Raw genomic sequence first — 10,676 nt, 5'->3', positions numbered from 1 at the left:
AGGTATTGTTTGCAAGACAGTAATATGTGGGTTTCTTCTTATTCAGAAGGCACGCACCAGAAGAAAAAAGGAACTGTTCAACGAGACGACCTCGCGCATCGATACGAGAGTCTCCCCACAGGCTGCTGTGTGCATTGAAATCGCCAAGAACAACACAAGGTTCTGGCAATTGATCTATAAAGGATTGGAATTCATGTTTCGTTAATTTGTAATGTGGGGGTATGTAGACAGAGCTAATGGTGATGAGTTTGTTTAGGAGAACCGCTCGAACCACCACTGCTTCAAGGGGCGTTCGTAGCTGTAAAGGTTGACACGCTATGCTTTTATGAATAAAAATGGCAACACCGCCTGATGATACGACAGCATCATCGTGATCTTTGCGAAACGTGACATACGGTCGGAGAAAGTTTGTGTGTTGTGGTTTTAAGTGTGTTTCCTGTAGACACAGCACTTTTGGATTGTGTTTTTGGATAAGCTCTTGCACGTCATCAAGGTTCCTGAGAAGACCTCTGACGTTCCATTGAATTATTGGTGTATCCATATTGGAAGTAAATAGGTGCTGTGTATACGGAAACAGAAGTATTAATTACAGAGATTTCAGAGCTTAGGTTCCAGAGCTCTTTCGAGGCCCTGTAACCGGGGTTTTGCTCTTTTTGAAGCGTTCGAGGGAACCTCGCCGCTCCTTAGGCGCTTGGTGCGCCTTGAGGATAGGTGTAGTGTCCATTGCCTCTTGTGAGGCGCTGGACACGTGCTCTTGCGAGCGAGAAGTCTCCCGGGAAAGTCTCGCCTTGGAGGGCAAGACCCCTGCGCCCACCAGCCCGGAGGTCGATGGGGCTCCCTGAGGGATTTGGCTGCGCCGGCAGTTGCCAGCGCTGGAAGAGGCCGGGGAGGTTGGGGCAGTCTCGGCTGCGCCCACCTTCGGGGTTGGTAGTCCCTTCTGCTCGGTTGGTGGAGCAGCGCTAGCTGCGACCACCGTGGGGGCAGATGGCGTAACTGCCGACTCACTGCTTGTGGGTCGGACAGCCGCCGGAGGCCGTTGTGACGCTGCCCCCTGACGCGCCACTTCGGCAAAGCTTTTCTTTGGCAGGTATGCTACCCGCCTTCGTGCCTCTTTGAACGATATATTCTCTTTTACCTTTATCGTTACTATTTCTTTTCCCTTCTTCCAGGAGGGGCACGAGCACGAGTACGCGGCGTGATCCCCGTCACAGTTTACACAGTGGAGAGAGTTCTTACAAGTTTCAGTGGCGTGTTCAAGGGCACTGCACTTCGCACATGTTTGGCGGCCCCGGCAGCTCTGCGAACTCTGGCCGAAACGCTAGCATTTGAAGCATCTTAGGGGATTTGGCACATATGGTCTGACACGGAGCTTGATGTACCCGGCCTCTACAGACTCGGGCAGAATACTTGAACCGAATGTGAGTATTAGGTGCTTGGTCATAATTTCTTTACCATCCCGCCTCAGCTTAATTCTCTTGACGTTGACAACATTCTGCTCACTGAAGCCCTGCAGGAGCTCAGCCTCTGTCAGCTGGAGCAAATCATCATCCGAGATAACGCCGCGGGTGGTGTTCAGAGTACGGTGTGGAGTTACTGTCACGGGAACATCTCCAAATGATACTAGACCTGACAACTTTTCGTATTGTTTCTGATCATGCAGCTCTAACAGGAGATCACCACTTGCCAGCCATGATACCTTGTAGCCTGGACCGAGCACATCTGTTAGAGACTTGGAAACTAGAAAAGGGGAGATGTTTCGTACTTGTTTATCGGATTTTTCTGAGTGGATCACATGGTACCGTGGGAAGTTCGATCTTTGACGTCCAAGGAACTGGAAAACTTCATCGGTGCGCCCTCTTTTATGAGGGCGATCAGGAAGCGGAGGGAAGGAGGTTGCCATAAAGGAATTGAATTTTCGGCAATAACGCCAGCCACCCACCGTGGAGCCCTACAAGGGGACGTTACAGGGACTGTAAAAACACGTCCTGCAAACGCCAGCTGTACGTTATCACTATAACCAAATATGAGATAACCTAGGTTGGTTATTCACACAAGGTTAACCCTTGCTGCCTGGAAAATTAGAAGTGAGCGGAACCTAGGAGAAGACAGGAAAGATGGAAAGTGAGAGAAAGACGAAGGTTGGAGGGAGAGCGAGAGACAGGAAAAGGCAACTACCGATTTCCCCCGGGTGGGTCAGTCCGGGGGTGCCGTCTACGTGAAGCCGAGGCCAAAGGGGTGTGTTGCCGCCGCCGAGGGGCCGTAAAGGTCCAAACACCCGGCATTGGCTCAACCTCCAGGATCCCCTTTTCTCCGGACACGGCTAAGCCGCGCACGGCTACACGCGGGAGGCTCCAACCCTCGTGTGCTCGGGTACGTGGTGTCGCAACGCACCAAACGCCTGCTGACGCAGACGCCCCTGCGCAGACGCCCCTGCGGGGAGCAGCTCTTCGTTACTAAGGTCCAAGAAGTCGACTTCAGAGATTACTCCACGGCTTGTGTTCATGGTTCGATGAGCCGACACAGTGACTGCTACATCGCCAAAGCATTTCAAGTCAATAACTTTATCATGTTGAGTTTTGTCCTTCAATTCAAGGAGCAGGTCTCCATTGGGCATTTTGTGGCTTTGTAGCCAGGTCCTATCGTGTTTGCGAGGCATTTCGCCACTAAGAAGGGGGAGAGTTTACGCACGCTGTGTTCTGGGTTGTTGTTCAAAAATAATTGAAAGGTTGCATCGGTGCGCCCTCGTTTTAAAGGGCGATCATGGGAAAGCGGTTTACTAGAAGCCATATTATAGGGGTCTCGAGTTCGGCAGCAGTGCCAACAGCCCACCACTGAGCCCAACATGGGGACGGAGCAAATCTTACACACAAGCCCTCGCCAGTTGTACGGTGCTACCATAACCAAATCTGGAGTACCCAAGGTTGGCCACCGGCACAAGGTTAACCCTTGCTGCCAGGAAAGTCAGAAGTAAATAGAAGAGAGGAGAAGACAGGAAAGAGTGGAATGGAGAGAGAAAGACGCATATCGGAGAGGGGGACAGGAAAAGGCAACTACTGATTTCCCCGGGGTGGGTCAGTCCGGGGGTGCCGTCTACGTGAAGCCGAGGCCAAAGAGGTGTGTTGCCTCCGCCGAGGGGCCGTAGAGCTCCAAAACTCCAGGCATCGGCTCAGCCCCCAGGATCCCCTTTTTCCCGGACACGGCTAAGCCGTGCACGATTAGACGCGGGAGGGTCCAAACCTCGTGTGCTCGGGTTCGTGGTGTCGCAACACACCAAACGCCTGCTGGCGCAGACGCCCCTGCGGGGTATCTGGAAGATTAAAATCTACCCCTAGTATTATGATACCGCTTTCAAGTGTATCAAGGAAAGCAGACAGCTGAACAAACTAGTCTTATGATGATCCGAGAGGACGGTAATATTATCCAATAACTAAACTTTTTCCATTACATAGCCTCACTTTGCAAAATAACAGACTCAAAATCAGCTGCAGAACATTCCAGCGGCACACACGATAAGCTTGAGCTAACGAGAACAAACACCCCTCCCCCTCTTGCTCCTCGATCACGTCTGAAACAATGATAGCCATCTAGAAAAAAACTTCAGAATTTAAGGCGCTCGAGTCCAACCGTGCATGACTCAGTGCCAATAACTATTGATGGCTGAACTGATCTAACAAGGATATGGAAAGAGTCGACTTTATTTCTTACGCGCCTGCAATTTATCACCAAAACATGGAACATTTCCTTTATCTCAGTAACTGGTGATGGTCACATCTTCTTCACTTTGTTGGTCATGCTATCAATCTGATTGCGTTTGTTGTCCATGTACAAGGTATCAAACTTTAGTACTGCTTTTATACCTTCTTGCGTATTCTGTTTCCCAAAATTCCATAAACGGCTTCTTTTATCCCTCGCCACGCGCGAAAAATCTTCCGAAATGCTGTAGTTCGTGCCCTTTAACTTGCGTGCATTAGTTAACACTTTTTGGCGTTCTTCGAAAGAGGAAAACTTCGGTATTATTGGGCCGCGCTTTATATGCACGATAAGTTCCTATCCTGCGAGCGCGCTTAATTCCAACAGCATCAAGTTACAGTTTCGTGCGCCACAGGTTTGAGACAAGTTCGCTTGATTTAGTTGCGTTTCGCCAGTGTCCCTATCTTCAAGACTATAAAAAAAATAGATTATCCCGCCTTTGACAATTCTCAATACCGTCAATTTTTGAACCAAAAGCCGACAATGTTGCCCGATTCTGACGCTGGTGTGCCTCAACGCTAGCCAGTGTAAAACGAATATCATCCACACCTGTGATTGTTTCCTCTGATGACACAACACGAGCCTTCAGTTCTATTTCAGCGGGGAACTTGTTCTCCATTGCTGATAGATTTTTCAATATTGTGTTTTGACCTTCGAGTAATCGTTCAGACTGTGCAGTACCGGGCCCTGGGTTCGACTCTCTATCGCCACCGCACAGTAACAAAATCAGTAAATAGAAAGCGGAATGCCTCCAAACACTAAACTGACGTCTTACGAGTACCATGCACGACTTTACTGCTTTGAACACAAGGAAAACAGTTTTAGGTGGAACCGGCATAACAATGCAAACATTCATCGAATAATAGTGCTAGTGACTAACCTGCGAAAGCAGTAAGCAATACATAAGGGTTGATGCCACGTCGCCGGTTCCAAACCCCGTCGTCGTAGAGTCGCTTCTGGGCTTTTGTAGCTGAAGCATACCGCCAGCGTTTCCCAGGGCGCATAGTTGCCATTCTTGAAATGGGAAGAAGTCAGATTCAGTGAACGCCGGGCACGCCTGTTGGTCCCAGAGCCACGTAAAAGTCAATCCATCGCAGTTTACTTCCAGTCGGGCTTCGCCGCCTACATACGCTGATGCCGAAGCGCAGCGTGACGCAAAAACGTTCATGAGGCCAATCTGCGAAAGCAGTAAGCAATACATAAGCGTTGATGCCATGTCGCCGGTTCCACGCTCCCCATAAAACAGTAGATTATGTAGATTAAGTAGATATGCGGTCGGAGGTGCGATCCTTCACAACAGCAGCTTCTTGATGTTTGCAAATGTGTCCGCATTGAATCAGTGCCTTTGGGGGGATCTTTGGATATAGGCCATGGTGCGGACGAGATTTTTGTGAAGCGATAGCAAGGGCAACAAATATTTGCATTCCAGGAATACCATACGTTGAGCGCATGCTGTAGGCTGCTCCACTCGGGCGAGAAGGAAGAAACGACACAACTAGTGATGCTACGACAAGCAACCAAAACCATACACGGCAGCTTTTGACCACGCGCACAATATTGTCACGTGGTAGTGACGTTAAAGAACACAGTAGCAATACTGCGAAAGACAAAACTAGCTTTTATTGGGTGAACCTGTGCCCACAAAGATAGGCTACACTTAAAGCACAACGATAGTGGCGAACACAGTCAGCGATCGTCGAAAATCTGATCAGCGCGTCAAGCGCATCGGCTTTTATAGATCAGTCATCGAATGTTCCAGAGTAACCGCTGGGACCCGCGTATCTTCCACAGCGTTCTTCACTATTCGCGTCGCGCATACATGCAATCAGATTACACAAGTTGCGGGGAAAGACAGCGGATGGAACCATCGATAACATACCAGAAACTTCTTTTACATGCAGGCGCGTCCTGCGCTGTGCGATAACATTTGTTAGGTGGTGAGAAGTTGTCGCCCGATAAAGATAAAGAAGTACACGCGTCAATATGCAGGGTGATCACTTTTAAACTTTTCTAGAATTTTTTTAAAGATCACTTGTGGCAGATATCATAATTGGTGTCCTTGAGCTGCATTATTCGAAGAGGCGGACATTGTAGCCGGTGAGCTTGCATGACGTATCCACTTGAGATTAATTTCCAGGATGACACTAGTTTCGAGATATTTCCCAAGGTGTGAATCGAAATACATGGGCGTTCCAGTTACTTTTGTGCTTCAATGCATAAAAGAGCGTTTTGTTAAAAAAGTGGTACAGCAGTGCACTTTTAACACAAGTTCGATGGCGCATATCTTCAAACTGGCGTCATTCCGGAAATTTATTCCATATGGATATGCCTTGCAAACTCACCGGCTACAATTTCTAAATTGCAATATATACAGTAGAATAACTAATTCAAAAGATAATTAGTGGATTTTTGTTAATGAATTGAACTCGGGTAAGTGGTGTCCGCGTCTCTGAATAATCCAGCTATGTTATATGCAACAGGCTATTTTTAAATATTCCATAAAACTTGAATATGATCACCCTGTGTAAGCCTGTCGGCAGTGTGAAAAATATCAATAACACATCTTGAGTTTCAGCTATTGGCGTGTAAACTTAGGCTTCTACGACGGCCTCGTCAGACTCCTGCAATGCAGTCTTCACCCCGAACGAACGTTGTGCAGGCATAATTTGTCGCGCAAGATCTTGGCAGCGTCGAGGAGGTGTAGTTTATGTTTGTTGTTGCTGTCGTTCGCAATTGCTTGGGACGAGATAGAAGAAGCAACTGCCAAAAAATGCAAAAAGCCGAGGCTACAAAACGTCATACAAAAGTCTTTTGATTAAATGACGAACGTCTTCGCGCGATGTTACTTATTGCAGCACACAGCCATCGCTTTCTGCAGAAAGTCAAGCAGGTAAACTCGACGTTGTGCTCAGCACTCAGAGTACCTGAGTACAGATCAGACGTGTATTTTAGAGCAGTTGACCACACTGTGTCATCACACGTTCGCAAGCAAGATCAAACAAATGTGATGTGCAGCATCTGGTTAGAAATCTGTCAGAAAAGGCGAATGCTTTAACGAGTTGGCATTCTTAGGCGACTCACCCAGGAAGTCTCCCGATGCGCTCCATAAAAAAAAAAACGAAAAAGAAACAGAACAAACTTGAAAGGCAGAATTCGAAGAAAGAAAATTGCAAGCTGTCAGTCAGGTCCCCGTTTACAATTACCCGAGTTGAGCAGTTAGCATACGCCATCCTGACACCGTCTCTTATTACGCCTCCTACGTTGGAATGCTCTAATATGGGGAAGAGAGCATCGTGGGAAACACGGTCGAAGGCTTTAGCGAGATTTAGTTGCATCCATAGCCACTCGCTCACCAAATACATCAAAACAATGTAGCACACTTTGAGCTATGTGTACGTTCGTGGCGATGCTTCTACCCTTAATACCACAGGTCTGATGCGGGCCAACCAGCCTCGTTATCACACCCCGCAACCGTTTAGCCAACATCTTCATAAATATCTTATAGTCGACGTTGGTAAGGCTTATCGGGCGATAAGACCCCACCAACTGGCGCTTTTCAGGTGCCTCAGTGACCGCTGTCTAGTTATTGCAACCTTTGGTAAAAAATAAAACGAAAAGTACTTCAAATGGAAACTTTGGAAACTTAATCCGAAATTTATGGTGGATGAAGGTTTCGTTGCGGATGTAGATGAGAAGTTAAAGAAGCTACTCGCAGTGCAATCTTTAAGTGTCAGTGTAGAGTGGGAGGATTTTAAGCAAGCAGTAAAAATGAAAGCCATGGATCGAAAGAAGTAACCCATTACGGTATGAAGACAAACGAAACGAAACGCTGCTTGGTGAGCAACTTGAATTTCTTACGGATATAGAATGTTCCCAACCAGGTACTTATAGCAGCGAACTAAGAAGCATAAAAATTCAAATGGAAAGAATTGATACAAACAATTAAGTACAGAGCGGCGGTTATTCGTGCACGGGCCGAGAAGGCTGTGGGCCGGTGAAATACCCACAACACGTGCGTTACCGGACGAAAAACGATACGCTTGCAATAAGGAAGTACGGCAAATAAAAAGCGGGAATGACGTTTCGGCGGACGGCAATGCTTTCAAATGCGTCGTCACTGATCATTTCCAAGAATCGCTCGGTCAACCGCGCACCGTTACAGGGGGCTTTAAAGCAAAATTTCTGTCATTAGTGCCAAATCTGGATGAAGAAGAAAGAACGCGTCTGGAACAACCATTTCCGTGAAAGAAATAGAGAACGCAATAGATGCACCATTGCGTCAGGGCCGGGCAAGGCACCTGGTCCTGACCGCCTAGGAGTAGCATTTTATGAAACATTCAAAACAAAGACAGCCCAGATTCTGCTCAAAGTTATTGCCGAATCGTATGAGCAAAAACATATACCAGTGTCCTTCACAACTTCGCGCATTGTTCTCATCCCAAAAATTACGCCACGCCAGCACGTGGTAAGGTGTGGATAATTTGCCATGTCAAGATCCAGGCGCAGTTTTAGTTTCACAGAGAGACGCCTCGCACAGACATGGTAGATGTGTTATTGCTCCGCAATTGAACCTTACGCCTGTATCAAAAAGAAAAAAAGTTGTTGTGCGCATTCAATAGTATGCTTGGAAATGCCACAACACCGATTTTCTTTTGCGACAGGTAGTTTAACTTCGAAAAAAGTCCTAAATGAACCACCGACCCGGGACGCTGCATGGGCTGCTGCACGGGACGCTGCAAGTGCCGATTTTGATAGCCGTTTCTTGTTCTTCGCGCAAGGGAAATGAACGTTTTCTTAGTTCAGTGACGCGTTTCAATGGACACGTCCGTCTAGTCACACATTTTCGTCAGAGAAGCGTATGCTAGTGCTGGCAGCCTTCGGCGACAGAACATATATACAGGGTGTTTCAGCGAACATTTTCAAAAATCCTTAAAAGTTGCCTGTGATAGATATCACAATTCTAGTTCATGAGCTCGTCTACTCGAAGCGGCGGACAATACTTGGACAAAATATTGAGACCCAAAATTGACCAATTAATAAATATTCACTAATTAAGTTTTTAATTATTACATTATGACCCATATTGCAATTTACAAATTGTAGCCGTGAAGTTCGCAAGGCGGGTCTGGAACGAATTTTCAAGATGACACCTGTTTCGAGATATAAGTTCCCGAACTTTGCAGAGAAATGCATTGGCGTTCTCCGAACTAGACCGACACAGAAAGGTACATACGCGCACAGGCGCTAGCAGGGATAGACACACATGCAGGCCTGCCGCATGAAAAAAAAAAAATGCCGACAAGTGTGTTTTTGCATCCGCGTTCAGCGCCAGGCTTTCTCGTATTATTAAGGACCACGCGGATTTTGATCTTCAAGACGAAGGCGCAGATGTACGCATGAACGCCGTGGAAGCTCTTTTTTTTTCTTCTTTTGCGACGTCCATGCGGGCTTCTTTCTAAACACGATTGAAAGCGCTTCCAACCATACGCGCAAGAGCACCGGGACGCCATTTTTCTAATACGTAGCATTCTTTGGCTAGGTGAGCGGGGTCATTTTCTATTCCGTTCCTTTCGTACTTCCTTTTGTGTCTTAAAAAAAAAAAACGTAGCGCCATCTAGGCTTGAATAGACGAATTTCTGTGAATGCACATTGGAATGATAGACGCTATTAGCGTCCCCTTTGAAACGGGCCGGTGGGGACATACTGCCTAATGTCCTACCTAGGTTAAAAAACCAAACCACAACCAAATTTTTTTCTGATCCCCTACTGCGAACTTTGCTTTTGTACGTCTCCGTCTTTTGTCGTTTCCCTACTTTTCTACCACCAATCTTCCAATCGCCTCTTACTAATCTCTATTGCGGACATGTTTACTTTTCCACTGCTCTCGCTGAACCCAAGGGCTTCAAGGAGGCCAGTGGTCCCTAAATCGACCACTGGGCAGACGTCTTCACATTCTAATAAAACATGCGCCATCGTTTCCCTAGCTTTACCACAGCAAGCACATGCTTCTTCTTCCTTCTTATATCTCGCTTTATAGGTGCGTGTTGTAAGGCATTCCGATCTAGCTTCGAAAAGTAATATGAGCTTCCCTTTGGGTTATCATAAATTGTTTCTTTCTTTATTTAGTTTTTTCCTCTTAAGTAGTTACTCATGGCAGGTTTCTTTTCCATTGCCGCCACCCATGAGATTATTTCAGCCTCTCTGACTTTCCGCTTGACGTTCTTTGTTGCTGTGTTGCCCACCCTACAGGCCGCATACTTGCTGATAAGCTTCCTAGTTCTTTTCCTCCACTGTCAATCAATGTTTTTCCTGTACAGATACCCCAACACACTCCCAGCCCATTTACTTTCTTCCATATTCCTCAGTCGTTCTTCATACTCAATTTTACTGCGAGCTTCCCTCACTTCAAAATTAGTCCAGCCCATATCACCGTGCACAGCTTCATTTGTAGTCTTCCCGTGAGCGCTCAATGCGAGGCGTCCCATTGACCTTTGGTTCCCATCGAGTCCTCATTGCACCTCTGATTTAAAGCAAACGACCGCATTTCCAAAAGTAAGTCCTGGAACCATGACACTTTCCACATACCCCGGAGCACCTCGTACCTATTGTATCCCCATAGCGCTCTGTGCTTTATTATGGCTGCATTTCTCTTCCCCTTCACTGTTATTGTTTTTTCCCGTGTTTCCATATATATATTGCCTTCGTTTATCCATATTGCAAGGTAGTTATATTCTCGTACCCGAGGTATTTCCTGGCCCTGTATTGCCACTGTCTGTTCACTGTTTTCATTGAATACCATAACATCTGATTTTCTAACACTAAATTTCAAACCTAAATTGTTGCCTTCCTGTCCACAGATATTAGGCAGACGTTGCAAATCACTTTGCTTGTTAGCTAGCAACACAACGTCGTCCGCATAAAATAAA

This window comes from Dermacentor variabilis, unplaced genomic scaffold (assembly GCF_050947875.1).
Source record: "Dermacentor variabilis isolate Ectoservices unplaced genomic scaffold, ASM5094787v1 scaffold_12, whole genome shotgun sequence".
Taxonomy (NCBI): domain Eukaryota; kingdom Metazoa; phylum Arthropoda; class Arachnida; order Ixodida; family Ixodidae; genus Dermacentor; species Dermacentor variabilis.
Note: the sequence above shows the minus strand (reverse complement) of the source record.